Raw genomic sequence first — 21,176 nt, forward strand, 5'->3', positions numbered from 1 at the left:
CAGACTTGTCACTTCACACAATCTTCAGTGCTGCCCTCAAGTGTGGGCTGACAGCATTCAAACGCCTGTAGTCTGAACACCCAGGGATCTGCCAACTTGTTTCAGACAGATGAGTGCCACTGGGTGACCAGATGTGCGCCCATGGATGACAGGTCCAAGTAGGACCGTAGCTGAGGTTCAAATCTGGCCCTTCCCTCCAGTGCACAATCTAGAGTCCCTTGAAGCTGAACCTAATGTCAGCCAGGAGCCACTGGAGCGAGGTCAGTACTGGGTTCCTGCAGCCTCATTTTCGAAGGTGCTGATGCACTCACTTCCCTGACGATGATGTACACATTTAAACTTCACTCACTTCTATCAACAATGAACTCAACACGCAATTATCTAACAGACTCAGGGCTGGATCTCTTCTACAACAAGGGCCTGATTAAGAGTTTGACGGTGCGGCGGTGGGACTGCCCTGCCACACGGCCAAAACCGTGTGAGAACCACCTGCCATATAATGACTTTTTTAGTCATTGACGGGCAATTCTTTGGCGTTCCTACGGTGGTGCCTATAAAATCTCCCCCTCAATGGGAAGGTCAAAGGAAGTTCCAGCACGGCATGGACTGTGAAGCCCAAGCCATGCTGGAACTGGGGGTGCATGCACACAAGGGGCACATGATTTGCCTCCCTGAGAGCATCAACGTGGAGTGAGGCAGAAGGAGGCACTGTAGGGCCCCTTTCTTTCCTCACCACAACAGTTTTCAGGAGAAAAGACCTCCATAAAATCAGTGGTGATGAGGAAAATCGTGATATGCTTGGCGGGACATCTGCGTTCCTGCAAAGCATACTGATTCCCATTGACTGCCGCACATACTCCAGGGAACAGCAGTTCAGAAGACTGCCACCGCCGCCCCACCACGAGTCTGGCGGTCTGAGGACCGCCAGACTCATAATTAGGCCCTTAGAGGCATGGACTGAATACATGGTTATTGCACACACACATTGGCGCCACTGGAACCAGCTGCTCAGAGTGCAATGTGCTTTTGAACTGGAGTGGCACAGGGAACTGAGGAACACACAATCCACGGGAAAAGAGGACCTAGCGCAAGACCATCTGCAGCTGGACACCACCGCGGACCATGTCTTAAAATTCGGTTTCCTTTTCTGTGCCCTCTGATATGTGCTGAATTTATTCCCGTGGTTTTCTTTCCTGACACATTTGTATTCCCCTATATCTCACTTTTATTGCCTTTAATAGTTTTAAGACAACAATAAAGGATCATGGGGTTTAGGGGTAACTACTAGGTATGTATAAGCCATGCTTGGCCCCCTTATGAATGCCATGCCACTTACTCATAACCTCACCTTCATCCATGCTTGTGCCCCCAATTTAATGTGCCAGGAGTGCACACAATGAATATCATCATAACATTCCAGTCCCGTTTTTCCTGTCATAAATGACTTCATTTAGAAATGTATGTTTTGCAGACTAACACTCCTGGGACTCCAGATATTTTCACACGCACGTGGCTTGCCACTTTCAGTCACCAACCTTCACATCCTCCACCCCGTGGTCAGTTTGCTTCTCTTTACTTTGCATGTTGTGCCATGTGTTGTGTTATGCTAGCTGTTGTTACACTGTGTTTTGCTAAGGGGTGTAACATTTGCCGCCAGGGAGAGCTCTCTGTTGACATTCCAGTGGCCTCTGTGCCTGTGCGCCCTCATCACCAGTAGGCCTGTTTGTTTCATCTGTGGTGTTGTGTCACCGTCCTGTAAAGAATGGCATGTGCTGTTCCACAACAGTGTCTTGGGTCACTTGTCCCACCACTAGCACAAGTTGTAAAGTACAGCAGTAACCCTGTGCATCATTTCATGCAAAGAGGATTCAACAAATCCAACAATCGATGCAGCCAGAACACAAACACGTCACTTGGAACGCTCTTGTACTCTCTAATCCTCTTTCTCAGTCCCTCGTCTGGTTCACTAAGCATCGCTGCTCTCAGTTGTGTGCACCTGTGTGCCAACCACTCTTTGTTCATTTGTATATCCCGCCCCCTTTCCCTGTAGGTATTTATCTTTACGACAATGTGAACCCCTGACGTCAGAGTGGATTGTTGTGTGTATTCATTCCAAATGCGTGACACTTATATTTTCTTTGTCGTGCTCTTGTATACGGAGTTGTTGTAAAAAGGCGTCGCCGCATTTTAGAGTGACACGTGTACTTTAAAGAAAGACTGCTGTATAAAACACAACCGATTTTAGTCTTTCTTGGTGGTTAGATTTGATCTGCCTTGCTATATTTCCGTGTCGCTTTTAATTCCAAAATGTATAATTAATCCACCAATTTGTGGTTTACAAAGGCAGAGCCTTGTCATTGTGGGCAATCGCAGTGGCAGCAGATTTACAAGGACTGCTGTTTCGGAATTTGGACGCTAAGACAGGGTGCTCAACCTGTGACCTGCACTGTCTGAAGGTGTGTAGAGAGGGGGCGTCTGAGGCACACTGGGGCGTCTCAACACAGCGCACCATAGCACAGCCGAGCTCTGCAGACCCACCATCTAGGCACAGCTTCTGCTGTCATTCAGTATGCGAGCAATGCTCACCCGGCATTGTGTAATGCATAAGAGTGTGCTAACACAGTAAAAAGAAAGGCACTGAGAATTTTCAAAATATTTCAAACTGCACTTTATCTATTTAACAGTAAAAGTGGTAGCATGCAGTTCCTGCTCACTTCAACTTGCTTTTCTCAGCACGTTCCATTTAACACCGTGATCTCATCAATATGTGACGACAGAAACCGAATCTACCAAAAATACATGGGGGAAAAAATCAAGAGGCACCCGAGTAGCTGTAAGTAAAGCTGCCACTCTTCACCTGGCTGAAGACGTCTTCTTATGTGTATTAGTCTGTCTTCGCAGCTATGTCAGGGGCGCTGGCACCCTTGAATAGGGTCAACATCGCGCTGTACATGAACTAAAATACATAAATGCAACGCCCTAAATTAAGTCCAGACATGGGGCGCATAGATCAAAGTGACATACCATTCACCATATGCAATGGCACAGTGACATGCGTGGTAAGCAGAAAAGGGGCAAAATGCTTCGCCACACTCAAGAATTCCCATGAGGCTCTCTCTACACGAAGCATTTAACTTTCACATTAACAGACACGAATCTCCTCTGAACTAAACGTTCTATATCTGTCTTCTAAGCGCACACTGCCAAACATATACAACCGACTGAAGGCGTTCTGAGACTGTATGAAAGTGTGCCCAGATTAAGAAAGCGCCACAGCACGAGAATACCGATAGAAAGCGCTGTATAGAGGCTGATAACGTAGCACACCTGCTAGCAATACCATTCACAAACACCCAATTCAGCATTCCAATTCCAGACATTATTGACATAATGGATACAAAGATGCATGTGTGGTAGAAGTAACAGGAGCTAGTTACTTCGTTCGCCTTTTGAATAACGCCCAGCAGCTCAGAACATGTATAAAGCTTTACGCCTCGCAAGGGGTAAGGAAAGCGGGATACAAATAACAATACAACTTGGAGTTTCCACCAGCACGTGTACCAAGATTCAAATTATTGTTGTCGATAGTCCATAAAATAAATCATATACTTTTGTAATTAGAAAGGTGAACCAATTACACATTTACATGAGTTAAAATCGTAAATGTAGAAAAAACAGACAACGGCTGTAAAAGTCATTAAAACACAACACTGTGGATACGAACTGCGTGTTCAGTGCGTACTGTCCCTACTCTCTCGCTTCAGAGGGGAGTTGTCATGTTCTCAGAGTGGGTGCTGGGGCCCCTCACTGATACTTGCAAATGAAGAAGCATGCTCAGTGGGAAAACTCACCCTAAGAGGTCAGACTAGAGGCCCACAGACAAACGCCAACAGTAGGTAGAAGTGCAGACGGACAACCAGACAGACGAAGCCAGACTCGCCGGATCTTTGTCCTAAGTGGGACAGCACCCTTCCTTCGTAAACATTTAAAAAGAGAGGGCTTTTGAAAAGCCCAACATAGAGGTGCTTTAGCAAGCATTTTATTTCGAACCTCTGAGTCCCCTTCCTCCTCCCCCCCCCCCCCCCCCCCCCCCAAGTGCTTCCAGTACTAGATAAGAGTGCCGACCTGCTCCTCTGGGGCTCCGGCCGATATTCCGCGCCGCTGCTCTCTGCAGCCTTTGGGACCCCCATCTCCTGCGGATCTGCTGGACAGATCCGGGCGGAAGTGCGGGAGCTCGGCTGGGCGAGGGAAGTGTATGCGGTCTGGGAGCTGGCTGCGTCCTGTCCCTGTGCAGGCAGCAGCGGCTCCTCCCGCACAGCGGCGCATTCACTGCTCATAGAAAGTGCGCAGGGATTCCGGGGGAGGGTCTGCGGTATGTAAAGCAGGGGGCAGGGAACAGCATCCTCGGCCGCCGGGGGAAGGTGCCCGTGCGAGGGCCGCTGCATCAGCACCCGCGCCGCGGACAGAAGCGGAGGAGCCGGGGAAGCTACGGACGCCGCGGGGCGAGCTGAGCACGGGCACTATAGCGTCCACCATGCCCTGTTCGCACGGCAATGGGGAGTCGCGGCGTGGCCATGAACCAACCTCTGCTCCTCTTCTGGCTCCCCTCCCCTCCTGCTCCCCAGCGCCGAGCACATACGGTGGGCCAGAGAGACGGGGCGTCGCGCCTCTGCCCCATCCCTGCAAACTCCGGTTCTGAGAGCACAGACCCGAGGTCTCTACATGACGCAGACTCGACACCTGAGGCTGACTGATGCAGAGACTACCCCAGGATCCGCGGGCACCACCCGGTCTCACGCGCCCTACGGTGCACAAGGCGGCACTCACCGTCCGGAGCTCTCCCTCAGCTCCCGCCGGGGCTTCTGCTGCGGCGGCGGAGGCTGGGGAGCTGCCCAGCCCCGCGCGGTGCTCACTCCGCCTGGCCCTGCTCCTCGCCAGACCCTGGCGATTCCTGCGATGCCCGGCCCGGCGGAGGACTTCGGCCCTCCCCCTCCTGGCTGCCGCCAACAGGTGCTGCCGCTGGGGGCAGCGCTGCCCGTCGCCGGATCCGCAGAGACGAGAGCAGAGGCTTTCTGCAGGAGCGGCGAAGGCAGAGCTTTGCAAAACGCGACCTCGAGAACCCCTTCCACTTCAAGAAATCACTCCAGTCTAAAGGCGTTAGGATCCAAATCTAAAGAAACGGCATTGACGGGCTCTCAGAAAAAATGTCTATCCAAAAGTTATCGTCACCTCTGGGAAGCCCTCTTTGTAAGGTGGGTAGTGGATACGTTTCTCCCTCAGTAGGAAACTGTCACTCAAAGTGTACATGACATATAACTTAAAGAGTGTCGAAACACAGGCTATAAAAAGCAGTTAAAAAATCTCACGTGTCTTTCTTGTGCACTTGCTAACCAATGTGAAAAAGTGACAGAAGGGCTCAGAAAGGGATTGCACGCCAAGCAGTGGTTAATACATTCTAGTGCTCCCGCAGGTTTCTCAGCATTCCGCAGATAGTTCGGTGTGCATCACTTTCACAGAATGCGGCCAGGCACCGCCTCGGGTACATTTATTGCCGCAGTATATGAGCCCATTGGCTGCTGGCTCCTAAAAGATAAAAGAGCACTCCGTATGGTAAGTATTTGATTTAATAGCTTTGCCAGGCAGTGCAGTATATATAGCATGGTTGGCCCTCTGCCACTCTTTGTCATCAATCGAGCTTTCAACATTCGATAGTTGAAGGCCTGGGCGGAATCAGAGGAAATTTGGTAATTCTTCATTAATATTGTAACGCATAATTACTAATACATTAAAATTCCTGCTGCTGCACCGGCACAATTACAAATTAAGAAGCCACTGCATACCATTTGGCACCCTTGCATACTCTGCAGTGAATACATCTTTTAGTGATATGCAGTGGTTTCCAAATGTAAGAAACCACTGCATATACCACTCGGCGCCCTTGCATAGTATGCAAGAGCGCCGAGTGGTATTGGGCCATGCTATTTTTTTAGGCAAAATGCATCCTCGCATACATTTTTGGATCTGAGAGTGCATTTTGCGCTAAGAAAATAGCGCCAAATGCCCACTCCACCCGTCGCGGAATTCTGTGGAATCAGGCAGAATTTTAATGTAATTATGCGGAACCAAACTCTGTGAATTCCGCCCACCCCTAATGTTCATTCAGTGTCCGCCCATACTGGTCTCAGTTGTGGACATTATCTATGCCCATCCTCACAGTGTATAGTTTTGAAGGATGAGCTTCAGAGTGCATTTGTGTGAAAGGAACCTCCGAGTGCCGGGCCGGGCGCTGCTCTGCCCGAAGTTTGCTGATTGCCGCGGGTGCCCTGCTGTGCGGGCCCCGCTTTGTCAAGCGCTTTCCTCCCCTTGACGCTTCTTGGGCTGGCTCCGTCGAGCCGGACTACATCCCCCACAAGCCTCGGGGGTGGCGAGGACGCCGCCAACATCACCACGACGCGCCAGGAGGCGCATAAGATCTGCCTGGTCCCTCGTCCCGTGGGGACGCGCCAGGAGAAGCCCGGGACAAGGGCGGGGCCGTCCTAGGCCGTCAGGGGCTGGAAGAGGCTGTGCTGGGCCACCCCTCTGAGATTTTCTCGACGGTAAGGTGTGGTGGCCGTGGGGCCGAAAAATTGATGATGGGTAAAAAGAGGGCCACTGGAGTTAAGCTAAATGGGGCGGCAGGGGTCACTCTGGACTCGTATCTATTTAGAGCCGCAACCGTGTTGACTGCTGAGATAGAGAGAACAGAAAGGCGTCTGTCCATGGAGGTAGTGAATGTAACATCAGCTCTAATCCACAATTCTGACGAGTTTCCTGAAGCTCAACTGCTATTATCTTCTCCATCGCCAACGTTGGGGATATCTAGAGACCTGGCAGACTTGTCCGTGCCAATCACATCTCCTTCCATCGTTTCCGCTGGGAAGGAAGAGTCCAGGACTGGGTCAGTACTTAGTGATGATTCACCGATTATTGCCCCCTCCCCCCTCGCCCCCATCCAAGTAAGGCGTACAAGGGCGGCAGGTCTGGTACCAGGCTCGAAAGTTAAGAAGCAACAACCGGGAAAGGCTCCTAAAGTTGGGACGGCCCCTCAGCCAAGTCCCGAGTCCCTCTTCAAAAAATTGTGGGTTAACATCAAGGAGAAGATTGATACCACCCTGGCTCCCTTAATCTGCAGACTGGACTCTATTGAGGAGATGGTCACTGCCTTAGAACATAAACTTAGACGTACTCCCCTAATTGTACATCCCCCCTGCATAACATGGCACCCCCTTGTGCTACTGAACAGCCTGCACCTCCTGAGACTACAACGCCAACTGAATTTTCCTCAAATGTCGACGCTCCTCTTATTCCATCTGGAGCAGGTTGCCCCAATAATGTCCTAAAACCTAATTGTCCTTCGTGGGTTCATAACCCCTTAAATTCACCTGCCCCCAAATTAGGGCAGCCTTCCAGCGTTACAAATCGAACTTCCAGGAGTCTTTGTGAATCTGGTCCTGGTAAGGGGTTTCCGCTAGTCAGGGAAGCCTTTCCGCTGGTCCTTGTTCTAGCCAACGTGCCACCTTTGAGACCCGACCAAGTGGAATCATCTACTACCCTGATGGACAAAGCATTATTCTGGCTAACCAACAACATGGACATCAATGAAAGGAGTGGCTATCAATTGGCTAAGGAGATCATTATGGCTAGACGAGTACCATGGGTGGGCACAAACGCAAACAAGTTTGGGGGGGATTGTATTGTCATTAATTTTTCCAGGAAGGATGTATTACCTAATGTACTTGCTAACTTGTTCCCACCCCAGAAAAGGTCCCTTGGTATAATTCCTTTAACGTTGGATTTTTTCCAACCGAGCGTTTTTAGGAAAAATGTGAGTTCTAATTTATCTAGGGTCCAGAATGGCTTGTTGTTTAGGAGGGTACTCCCAAGTTAGTCACGTGTTCTCAGTCTAGACAATAGATATTCTGCTTTGACAGACCTGGAGGAGTGCGATTGACTCTGGGTGGAAGCCACGAGTCCAGTGCCAGCTCCCTCTACAGGTATCCTACAGCCCTTTGATCGGGCAATAAATGATGGTAACAGTGGAGTTTTATGTACCTTACAATCTGATGCTAGTAATTCTCTATTTTTAGCATCCCATGGAAGTAACCCAGATTGCGAGTCCATAAGCCCAACCTTGTATGGAAATCAAAATGCCCCTCCAATAAATCCTAGAAGAGGAGGTAAAATGCTCATATTATCATGGAATATCGCAGGTATCGGCCAAAAACTTTTATTAGGATTGGGGTAATTTTATTGACAAACATGATATTTGTCTAATACAAGAAACTTGGGCCGTTGATCCAGTATTCCGGATGGGGTATCTTAACTTCTATATTCCTGCTACTAAAAAACTCCAAGGGCGTCCCGCTGGTGGCCTGGTGATATGGGTTCGTCAAAGTCTGTGCTGTAGAGTTGTCCCTATACATCCTATCGGAAGTGAAATCCTAGCAATTAAACTCATTTGGCCTCATGGGTGTACCCTAGCCTTATTTAATGTTTATGCCAGGGGTTGCAGGGGTGGGTTAAGGTCTGAGGTAATTACCGCTCTGGAGCTGCAGTTGGACACCCTTCCTGGTTTCATAGCATCTATTGTGGGAGGAGATTTTAATACCACCTTTGAACCCTTGGGAATTGAGGAGCAGGAGATTACCTCAGCCCAGGATATCAAATGGGGTATCCAAGAACTCGAGCTTCCACTCGTCAAAAGATGGACTGATGCTGCTATTCAACTCAAAGCACTATGCCTCGAAAGAGGACTTAGAGCAGCAAATGGCCGTACTAGATCGGACCCCTTAGCGGCTAACACCTTTGATAATGGACGCCATAGAAGCCGGATCGACTATCTATTGGTAGACGTAAGGCTTTGGCGGTGCCTAGAGGATATGAAGGTAGTGTGGCATCTGGAAAGTGATCATAACCCCCTCTGGTTAGATTTTTTGATAATAAACGAAGAGAGGGTCGGGAACCCAACAGAGGCCCTAACACCACCCGATTTGGTAATCTCTAATGATAAGCACCATGTAAAATAGAACAAGATTAGGGATTATCCCTTGAAGCTGGCAGCCCTCAAAGCAGAGGTTATGAAGCAAACGGCTCTTATTGAGTCTAGAGCTACTAGCCCCGAATTCCCACAAATTATGATAGACTCTCATTTATCCCTCTTTGCCAAGCTAAAAACTTATTTTGTTCAAGTTTCCACAAATGGTAAGCAGGCATCAAAACTTAATAAGGCCGGATGGTTTAATGCCAATTGTAGGCTGGCACGCCTGAAATTGATTGAAGTGCTCAAATCTAAAGATCACTTTGGGGTGAGAGATGTTAGGGACAATTATAGGCGAGTGCAAAGGGTGGCAAAAAGAGAATGGGACTATGAAAAGTGGCAGGAACTCAGAAGTGCTTGCGTAGCCAAAGACTCCAAACTATTTTGGAATATTGTTAATTGGGACCGGGGAGGGTGTCCGGAACCACCCCAAAATAATGTAGCGCAAACACAGTGGCTCGATTTCTTTATACCCCAGTATGCCCGAGGCCCCTTTGATGATGTTTCATTTATGAACCCTTCTAAATTTTATCAAGGTATGGTGTTCTCCCCAAAGGACGTAGACATAGCACTTGATTGTGTGTTGGGTGGGAAGGCCCCCGGCATGGATGGTATTCCTGCTGATGTCTTTTTAAGTGATAGACCAACTTGGTGCCAGTACATAGCTTTTCTAGCTAACGCTTTGGCCAACGGGTCCCCAGTCCCACCATCTTGGAAGGGAGCCGAAATTATCCCCGTTTTTAAGAAAGGAGGTAAATCTCTTCCCAGCAACTATAGGCCCATCAGTCTCATTGACTCTATACAGAAAGTAGTGGGCCGATTGGTGCTAAATAAAGTACACGTGTGGGCTGAAGAAGCAAAAATTTTGTCTCTGTTCCAGGCCGGGTTCCGTTCCTGTACTAGCACCATTGACCAGGTTTTCCGGTTTCTCACCATCTACTGGAGAACTGTGGTCTTGGGTAAGGGGTCACTATATGTTGTCTTCGTAGACCTCAAGTCGGCTTTCGACTTAGTCCCCAGAGGGAAACTGTGAGGGGTGCTGGGGGAAATGGGGATGGAGCTGGAACTGTTAACTCTACTCGTGCAACTACATGAGGACAATTTTGCCAGGATTAGGTGGGGGTCACAGGGGGAGGTTACCGACTCCTTCCCTGTCGAGCGTGGTGTTCGGCAGGGTTGTGTGTTGGCTCCCACCCTGTTTTCTTTGTACATCAACGGGGCGGTTGAGTACCTCTCCCTGATACCATCTGACGCCCCTATCCTGGCGGGAACTCGTGTCCCGGTCTTCATGTTCGCGGACGATACGCTGATCGTCTCCAGGACCCCGAGTGGTCTACAGAGGGCTGTGAATGCTTTTAGTGACTTCTGTATAGAAAGAGGGCTTGAAATTAATACTTCTAAAACGAAGTTCTTGTCAATCAACCAGCACAAGTCTTTCAAGGGAAGGATATTATTAAATAACGTGCCCCTTGAGCAGGTGGATGCTTTTACGTACTTAGACATATCACTACAAAAGGACATGGGCTGGAAAAGTCATTTGAACCTCACAACTTTAAAATTTCACCAGCATATAGGTGCCTTGACAAAGAAGCACAAAATATCTCTTACAAAACCTGTCACCCCGGCCCTTGAAATTTATAATATTAAGACGGTGAGCTCAGCTTTATACGGAGCAGAACTGTGGGGATTCAATGACCTAAGATGTATAGTCCTGGCAGAGAACAAATTTTTACGTTGCCTCACAGGGGTCCCCCAAAGTACTCCGATGGTTCCTCTCCGCCTAGATTTGGGCAGGAAAAACATAGAGGATATGGCAAAGTTACGCCCGGTTTTATACTGGAGGCGTTTATGGTCTACACCGGAGCTTTCACACTTTGCCCAGGGCCTTAAAGATGTGATTGCTTTAGATTGCTTTTACAAAATAGGATGGCTCAAAGAAATTAGAACCATACTTACTAAGCTTGATCTGGTGCACCTCTGGGTCAGCCCGGAGACTTCAGTTTTTCCAACCAAGATGGCTCTAAAGCAAAAATATTGGGAATTGGTTTTTTCAACATCTTTTCAATCTATTCCTGCCACTAGCTTATCAGGCCGGTTTTTGGATCTCAAATCCTGGCCTGTGTGTGAGAAGTATTGGGATTTTATCGAGAAGCCATTTGATAGGAAACTGTTTTTCCAATTTAGGATTGGTTCTCTTCCTATAAAGTTTTTTTACACGTAAATGGGCTTCTACTACTAGTTGCAAGTGCCATAATTGTTTGACAGAGGATGAAACCATCCCACATGTATTTTTTATTTGTCCGCTATATGCGGTACCGCGACGCAAATGGTTGAGACCAATCTGTTTGTCCTTTGGTACACGGAGCTGCATCTCCGTCTTAAGAGTTCTAAGCTCCGATTGCAGTCCTCATATAGCTATCGCTGTCGCTAAATTTTTAAGTTGGTTTTGGGCCATCCGTACACGCACTTTAAATTCTATTGTTACTGTTTAAATTTAAACAAATGTTACTACACCTATGCACCGATATGTGATGTTTCTTTTTTTCTAACTAGGGAAATTCACACATAAATGTTTTATATGCTTTTATGATTTTTAATTTATAGTGGAGTTTTATAGAATCTAATAACTTTTGTTCTTGTATTATTTTTATATAGTTTTGTCATGTTTTTTGTATCATCTTGTGCTTTTATGACAAATGTCGAAATAAAGCTTTATGAATTTGAATTTGCTATGAAACAGCACAGGAGAGTGGAGATGGGGCTGAGGGTCCATTATCTTTGAGAACATGAAGGGGGCATCTCCCCTAGCCCACTGCATTTTAGATTTGATTGTCTCCAAATATCGGGGGTCCTTCAGATAGATGCTGTGCTTCATGGGTATTAGACAGTAATGCTAGGTCTGGTGTTCCCAGCCTAGACCTCAGTAGTCTCACTATTTACTGGGTTCTAAGAGTAATCACCCTAAACAGCTGCACAAAGCATATGGAAGCCACAGTTCTTATATGATCGGGGCAGATTTACCACTGTCTGTGGTAGGTGGAAGTGCTACAGAGAGTTAGGAGTTTTGGGGTACAGCGGACTTGAACAGAAACCGCAATAACATGGAAGAGGCGGCCAGCACAATTAGACACTGGTTTGTCAATGAGCAAAGGGCATTCTTATGTTATGTCTTTTGTGATGTTTGGTCGATGGCGATAGATTCTGTCATCACTGGCCTTTAGACCGGTCCTTCTCTGGACATGCAGCCCCCCTTTATCTGAATTCTTCCATTTTACTAAAATGCTGGTTTCACTCAGTTCATGTGTTGAGAGCCTCTATTGGGCGAGGTTGTCTTGCTTTTCGTTTCACGTATCACCAAACAGTAAGATGGCAACAGAATGCCCTAGAAGGAGTATTTCCTCCCTCATCAGTCGTGGCACTGAGGGATGCAGGAGTGTGGCTGGGTTGATATAATGCATCCTACATTACCACAGTTGATGAGTGAGGGAATGCTCTTTCTCGTGATCCGGATCTTTGGGTTGCTGCAATTAACACGTCAGATGATGACATGATACAGCAATAGGTTGCTGCCCTCATTTCTTGATCTGTGGAAGATGAGCTTAGTTTGCGTTTCTTTACTGAGTCCAAACAAGTCCGCTCTGTCACGGTACCCCGCATTGACTAATTCTAGGTATTTCAGGTCTTCATGAGACACATTTATTGAAGTATCCCAAAGCAGGATGATGTCTAGAGACCTAATACCAGGGCCGGGGACACAGTTGTTCTTCAGAAGGATTATGAACTGAAAGCCCCAGTGCTACAAAGCGGAACGGGCACATGGAGGACATGCTACATAATTCAATAGAAGTTAGGAAAATAGATACTCCTAAACTGTTCGGCTTGAAAAAGATCAGAATGCACATGTGTAAAGTGTTCACGTCACCTCTTTGTTGCCTTCTCGCACAAGGACCTCAGATAACTAATAGTACCATAGACACAGGCCCATGACTAAAAACTGAAAAAGTCTGGACTTCAGTATGACTTTTATTCTCTCCTTGATTATCTGCCACCTTATAGATCTCATCTACACAATGCACGTGCTGTGCTATGAAATACAGTTTTTACATGAGCTTACAACCCATCCGCAGCACAGCATTCATTTTTTTCGTTGTCCCACTCATGTGCAATCATTTGTTTGCTTGGCTCCCGTAGGCTTAGTCTCCTTTCATGTGTTAGGTCATATCTAGAGCATGGACCAAGTACATGTGTTCTTCTCCTCTTTGTTGTTTCTAGTTTTTTTTGCCACACACTATTTTTTAAAATGTTATAAAGGGTTTTGATTTTATTCCTGGATGTGCAACGTGCTTTCCTACTTTTAACACAGGCAAAGGACTGCCTATTTCTGTTTCTATCACCCTATCTGCTGTCACTATTGACGCTTCAGTTACTTACACCCACTACTTTAAGCCACTCTGCTCTATGCTATTCCACTCTGCGCTACTCCCCTCCACTTTATACCACTCCACTCTACTGTACGCCACTCACTCTATGCCACTCTACTGTATTCCTACAATCTCTGTTCTACGCCACAGCACTCTATGCCACTCCACACCACTCCACACTACTCCAAGCCACTCCACTCTATGGCACTCCACTCTACACCAATCTACGCCACTCCACGCCGCCCCACTGTACTTTATGCCACTCTATACAGTGCTACTTTACGGAACTCAATTCCACTCAACTGTGTGCTACTCCGCTGGACGCCACTCCACTCTACTCCACACCACTCTGCGCCACTCCACTCTATGCCACTCTACTCCAGGTCACTGTACTTTACCCAACGTTTTGCCATCCCACTCTATGCCACTGTACACCACTCTGTTCTACGCCATTCAACTAAACTCACTCTACGCCACTCCTCCCCACACCACTCTATGCAGTCTACTCTATGCCATTCCACTCTATGCCACACCACTCTACTTTACGCCACTCTGTTCTACTCTACTCCACACCACTGTACTTGATGCTGCTCTACAGTACGTCACTCTACTCTATGCCACTCCACTATACAGCGCTCCACTGATTACCATTCTACTCTATGGCACTCTATACCACTCCAGTCTATGATACTGTATGCCGCTCCTCTCTACGTTACCCCAAGCCACTCGTCTCCACGCCATACAATGCCATTCTGCAGCACTTTACTCCACTCCACTCTACGTCCCTCTACTCTATGCCATTCTTCCCTGTGTTACTCCACTTTATTCCACTCCTCGTCACTCCACTCCACTGTATACCACTCTACTCTATGGCACTCTATGTAACTCTGTGTCCCTCTATTCCATTCTACTCTATGCTACTCTACTCTACACCACTCTACTCTATGCCACTACACCACAAAACTCTACACCACTCTACTGTACTGTACGCCACTCAACTTTACATGACCACTCTACCTTATGCCAACCTACCCTATGCCACTCCATTCTACTCGACTCCACTCTATACCACTCTACTCCATGCCAATCCGCTTCAATTTATGCCACTCCACTCTCCTCTATGCCTTCTCCTTTATGCAACTTTGCCCTGCGCTTAAAGACATTGGCAAAGTCAATAGCTCTCACATATGTGAGACCAATTGGCTTTGCCAATGCTTGCTGGATCGAGTGAGCTGCGTGCCTAAAAACAATTGGCAAAGCCAGGCCAATGAGGCTAAACCAATTGGCTTTACAAATGCTTGCTGTTTTATGTGAGTAATTGCAACATAAGAAGAACAGATGATGGTAGATGTCTATGCTTTTACAGCTTTCTTGTGAAATAATGTATTTAAAGCAGAGTAACATTTTAGAAGGTCTACAGGGAAGCCCTGTTTTGCTACATCTCCCACGTTCTCCCAAGGAAGATGCCTCAGTCCTGACAGTCGCAAGGTAGAAAGTTCACTCCCATCGATGTCCTATCATGTCACAGAAAATGATAAACATATGCCTTGGCACTAGGGGCTTAAGGGAGCACCCACACACCCAGAGAGTCCTGGCTTGGAATGCGCCACGCTTTGAAGTCCAGTATGAGCGCGTTAAATGCCTGAACTATTATTAGCGAGTACCTATACGTTGCAAACTGTCTGTATTCCATTGCCCATCAATCGCAGACTCACTTTAAACACATTTAGGCCTAGTGCCACTAAACTGCCAACTGTTTCTACAAAGATTTACTTTTCTTTCCGGGGATTTCAGCTTGGCCAACAGTAAAATGCCAACAGGGACAATGTTTTTTTTGGAAGCGACCATTTCTTTCCCAGGAGAGGGATGGTTTGCTGACTAGCAGTTAAGCAATCTAGAAAATCCAGGCCACACTCAAATAAATAGTTTTTCTAATGAATGGCAAGCAGTAGCAAAATTGCACTTTCCAGAAAAACATGCAGCGCGTTCCAAAAATTGAAACAGCAGGGAGTGAGAGCAATTCTGAAAAGGCGCATCTTGGCCATGAAGACTCACCACATGTCAGTGAAAAGACGACACAGAATATGTGAGTTGCAGTGCACATCTGTTGCAGAAGTAGTTTTTCACAAGTGCCCCAGCTGTACACGTCGAATACCCGGAGACTGTAACGTATGTATAATAAACACGTGGAGCCTCCAGGCGCCCTCCAGGTAGAATTGTAGCTACTACAGAGCACTGAAAGGAGTCTTGCGAGGCGTAGGTAGAGGCGGAGGGAGCCAACCTAACGTGAGATGACGTTTTGTGCTTTGGTCCAAGTCTGCACTTGTTGGCGCCAAAGATTGGATGAAGGACTGTCTGAAAAGTTCATTCTTCAGGTGTGTTCTGAACCAGAGGTTGTTGGGTTTGTTTTTCAGGCTGGGATCCAAGACATCCCAGAGTTTGAGGCCACGGACACCTAAGAATCTGCCTCCAAATGTCACTGGTTTGAACGTTTTTGTTGGATAAGGCTCACATTTGTCAATGGAAGGCTCCTGGCTGGAATGGAATCTGAGCTTAGGTTTGCAAGGTATCTGGGCCTTTGGTTCGAGTAGGCCTTGTGGTGTTGCACAGGGTTATAAACTAAGACCATGTTTCCACTGGGGTGCAGGGATCTCTTTGCTTTATGGGATGGCAGGGGAGGGGACCAAGGTTTCAGGGATCACTCTGTTAGGTGTGAGAGAAGAGGACTGGGGCTGTGGGGATCATGAATACCTTGGTAATAGGAGAACAGACTTGGGATGTGGAGATCATGTCTTTGGTAGCAGGACAAGGGGAGAGGCTGGGTCTGCAGAGAATCAATTTACTCTGGCTCGTTATACAAAGGCACAGAGTGAAGCTGGATCTTGGTAGATATTAGCACTCGGGTAGAAAAGGAGCTGGTGAACGAGGCAGTGAAAATGGGAGACCAAAGCCATGGAAAGCTGTGAGAATAAACCACAGTGCCTTGACCTTTGTTCTCTTTTCTGCAAGCAGCCAATGGAGATAGGTATGTGACGAGTAAATGCACTGTTTGTTTATTTAGTTGAAGACGCAGACAGGAATCAGCACTTTAGACTCTGCAGTATTTACGTATGCAGATAACTTCTAATGCACAGACCTTGCTATGAAGCGGTGGAGGGCAGTACGCAAAGGATGTTACGTGAGATAGCACAGTTGAAGGTGTAAGGGAGTAGCAGGGTTTTATCTTCAATGGCTGTAGTTTACACAGGTAGGGGTCCGTCCAGATGTGTTAGCAGCAGGAGACTCGCAAGGCCCAAGTTCGGACCGCCATGAACAGACAAAGAATTGGCCTAAGACCACCACGTTTTGCGTTTCAGAAAACAATTCAAGCCATAGTTATTGTTCAACGAGATTGCATTAAAACATTTATTTTCACTATCATGCGTTATACATACTTTAGATTTAAGTTTAAAGAGCTGAGAAATGCACTACATTAGAATCACCTAACCAACATGGCTGGAGTCATATTTGGGCACCCAGCTGGCACTAAGAGTAACGGCTAATTGACTTGGGAGCCCCAGTGAAAGCCACCCCCCCCCCCCGATATAATCTTCTGCATATAATATTTACAAGGCAAAGTTCCCCGTTTCCTCACAAGGAGAGGAGCCAAGTCCAGCAAACCAGTTGAGCCCTTAAACACCCATGCCGGAGCAACCATAAAGGGATCCTCTCTGGCACCCTTCGGGAGATGGGCCTGGGCAACTGGGCCAGGTCTTGGTCCCCTGGTGCAAGCTCCAGCTCCCACCAATCCCAGAAAAGCACTATAAAGTGCCCAGCACGCCAAGGACAATTGCTTCAGTACATACCAATGGCCCTGCCTTACAGACCGTAGCACTACTGCCCTGACTTGATCAAAGATTAAAAGCCAAATGTATCCATAATTCTCCTGCCTTTTCCTTTGAGATGTCAAGGTGTCTAGTAGTTTTGTGGCAAAACCAGAGTCCCCCCCCTCAATATATATACTAAATAATTTAAATGGGAAACAGCCTTTACAACAAAGTTATCACCTTGTAGTACCTTTACCATGCATGTTTTAGCACATATGTTTTTAGAATGCATATGCTTTTACAACATATGCCTTTACCACGCATTCAAGGTAAGTTTCGGGGCGTGAGGGGTCTCCCCCATAAAACACATTGTTTATATATATAAACAATGCGTGGTAAACGCATATGTTGTAAAAGCAAATGCAATCGAAGAAAATGTGTGGTAAAAAATGGTTGGTAGAGGCATGTAGAGTATTTCCCTGCATTGTTCCGTCATACAACCATTTAAATACACCTGAAGGAAAAGAGCTGTAAAAACAACATGACCATGAACTATAAACATGCCCAATTGTCTTGTCAGTCATGAATCAGGAACGGGAGGGCGGAATGCCTAAGCTTGTGTCCAGGGGCAGCAGGGTGTATCAACTGTCGGCAGTGGCACTCCAAACTAGGAAGCGATACAGGTGCTCCAGAAAAACGTAGGTTAAATGCTCCTTCCTGTGCCCCCTGCGGGGCATAAGTTATAGTTAGCTCAGTTAACTATAACTGCTGAATTTCACTAGTTTTGTACAAGGGAGATCAAAGCCTAACTATAATGTCCCTGTAACTTTTGTTTCTTCAGTGACTATATAATACATTTGGTTTCACCATTTAATATGTTCAGAGTTTCAACTTTCCTTCTTTTTCTCTCTTGAGATCCCTGATTTTGTAATATTCGTAATTTTCACTTTTTCATAAGTATTGAATGTAATAGAGGACGTATTGTATTCTCAGCCAGTGCAATTTTCTTCTGAGCTCTCTACTACTGAGGCAAGTGCAAGGGTTTGTGTGGAAAGTGTGTGGCTGTCTAAGTGACGTGTCAAACTTCAGAAGGATTGTACAGGGCTGCGTGTAGGTGTTGCAGGGCCATGTCAAGATATTGCTGGAATCTGATATTCTTCTTATTGGGCCCTTCCCTGAAAAATCCTATTTCTGTCATTATCCCTTTGGGCGAGGTACATGCGTGGAATCAGCCCCTCTAGATCAAGCGCTGTAGGCTTGAAATGCCTGTAACCAACCCCTCCAGCAAAGCCTATGTATCTGCAAACATTGTTCTCCGTCTTAGGTTATAAATCCTTAACAATCGTTTTTTGCAAAATTTGCGAGTAACGAGAATCTTCATATTGGTTATTTTGACATCAGTATTCTGCTCCCATGTAATACCATCAGGAGTCAGGGGGTTATTAAATGTATGGTACTTGTGTTTATTATAAACAATTTAAGAGCATCACAATGAAAAATAGCAACATCACAATACAAAGAGAAATGCAAAAACATTGAAAAGTTTTAAAATCCACATTGGTACACAAGTTCCACAGATAAAATTATTAAAATGACTCTTACACTTATTAGTCCAGGTGTGAATGAAAGAAATAAAGTGCGGGTCATAGTCCTTAAAATTGGACCTATATTCTTCATGTCTGTTTCCTTAACATGTAGTCCTTTTTGCTTGACGGTCATGTGCATGTTGTGTTGCCACAGCTGTTGCCAACAGTTGGGTGGCTGGATCGATGAATTTCATGAAACTATGAATAAGGTAATCGTCTCGGCCTTCAACACAATGTGATAGCCTGCATAGTTATTCGGATATTCATGTATCCAAATTTTGGACTGCAGCAAAACTTGCCATTTTTTGATTGGGCAGTGACAGATACAAATCAGATGAGTTAGTGATTATGATTTACATCCAGAAAGCCTACAACATGTGCAAGGGAATTGCGATTCTCCTATTACCATGACTAGAGAATCTAGATTTCATTAAAGACACGGAGGCTAACATTATGCATATTACTTTTAATGCGTCACCAAGCAGCCGCATACATCATAAAGAAGAGAGGTTCCAGAATAGAACAACAAGGAAACATCGGTCGTGAGGACATAACAATCAGCCTCTTTTAAAATGTGGAATATAGAAGGATAAGTCCAAAAAACTATAGATTCCAGGTAGAATTCTTTAGGTAGTCAAGAAGATATCACAGAAACGAAGAGAGAACTCCAGAAACGAAGAAGGAACTCCTCCAAAAAATGAAGATCGTGAAGTTATGATGGATTATCTGCAAAGAAAAGAAAATTATATGAAGAAAAGGATAGTATAAAACTATGAAAGAGTAAACAAGTGAACATTTAAAGTGAACATCAGAAATAATTTATGCAGATAGACATTGATCAAAACAGTACAAGTGTGAAACAATGAAATAACAATATAATTACAGTACTAAATCAACCACCCAGGGAAGGGTGGGAGGGATAATGTTAGCCTCCGTGTCTTTAATGAAATCTAGATTCTCTAGTCATGGTAATAGGAGAATCGCAATTTCATTACAAGACCGGAGGCTACCATTATGCATGTTGGTAGCTATGTAATACAACATCAGACATATGAGAGATTGGTTTACAGTAATGCTTAGCAAAAGTAGTAGAATTAGACCAATCGGCAGCTCTAAGAATATCATTCAACTTACCACCTGAGTAGAAGTATTTGCTGGCCATAGCGCCTCTGATAGAGTGAGGTTTAAAAAATATTTAAATCAATACCTGCTAGTTTCATAACGATTTTAACCCACCTAGCGATAGAAGCAGAGCTAATACCTAGGTGAGGTTTAACGAAGGAGATGAGTAATTGATTCACGCCAGAAGGACGGAGAGAACTCATTCTATACTCATTCTTTCATACAGTTAACAACACAAAGTTTTGGGTAAAGGTCAAATTTGGGGTAAAAGATAGAGTCAGACATAGTTTTTGTTCTTCTGTACAAATCGAAATTGACTCCAAACATGTCATAGGATCTATATGAAATATCAAGAGCCTTAACATCAGAAACTCTACGGCAAGAAACTAAGCAAAGAAGAGTGGCTAGTTTGATTGAGACGTTCTTTCTATTCAAAAGGTTATTGTCGGGCCAACTAGAGAAGAGGTCAAGAATTGAATTGACATCCCAAAGGAATTGGTATCTAGGTTTAGGAGGTCTTCTAAGTCTGATACTTTTGAGGACTCGACAGGCAATGTTGTTTTTGCCTATTGTTTTACCATTAATGAGAGCATGGCCTGCGGAGATTGCTGATCTATAGCAATTAATCAATCTATAACTAAGTCCTCATTCGAATTGAACGACTAGGAAGTTAACTATGTGAACGATAGGAGCCTCCACAGGATCCAGGTTCCTTTCCAGGCACCAACGTAACCAAACCTTCCAGATGTTGTTATACCGGTAGTGTGTACCGGGAGCCCAAGACTCGCTGAGGAGAGTTGAAGCTGTTGATGAAAGTCCTAAGAGATGATTGGATCTCCTGACACTCTCCAGGCAAGAAGGTTCAAATTCCCTGATAGGACTAGAGGGTGAATTTGACCGTCCACGTCTGAGAGGAGATCTGCGAGGGGGGGAATTAGGAAGGGAAGGTCGCAAGAAAGTTCTAGGGTAGTGGGAAACCAAGCTTGGGATGGCCAGAAGGGAGTCACTAGGACGATTGAAGCTTGTTGAAGTCTGACTTTCTGAAGGACTCTCTGTATCATTGAGAAAGGGGGAAAGGCATAGGCGTTGATCCCTTTCCAGCATTGGAGAAATGTGTTCACTGCTAGAGCACCCGGGTCGGGCATCCAGCTGTAGTAATTCATTA

At 46.0% G+C, this 21,176-nt stretch overlaps 1 protein-coding gene across 4 annotated transcripts in view; it reads right to left on the bottom strand.

The window, feature by feature from the left end:
* SHROOM3 (shroom family member 3) overlaps positions 1–5,054 on the bottom strand; it is a 307,144-nt gene extending 302,090 nt beyond the window's left edge. For 2 of the 4 annotated variants that reach the window (XR_014978051.1, XM_085640966.1), the window contains exon 1: positions 4,828–5,054. The gene's annotated coding sequence lies outside the window, so the exon portion shown is untranslated. The other 2 variants (XM_085640968.1, XM_085640967.1) reach the window with 2 other exon arrangements.
* Between the last annotated feature and the right edge of the window lie 16,122 nt (positions 5,055–21,176).

The sequence above is a fragment of the Triturus cristatus genome, chromosome 2_2 (genome assembly GCF_964204655.1).
Source record: "Triturus cristatus chromosome 2_2, aTriCri1.1, whole genome shotgun sequence".
Taxonomy (NCBI): domain Eukaryota; kingdom Metazoa; phylum Chordata; class Amphibia; order Caudata; family Salamandridae; genus Triturus; species Triturus cristatus.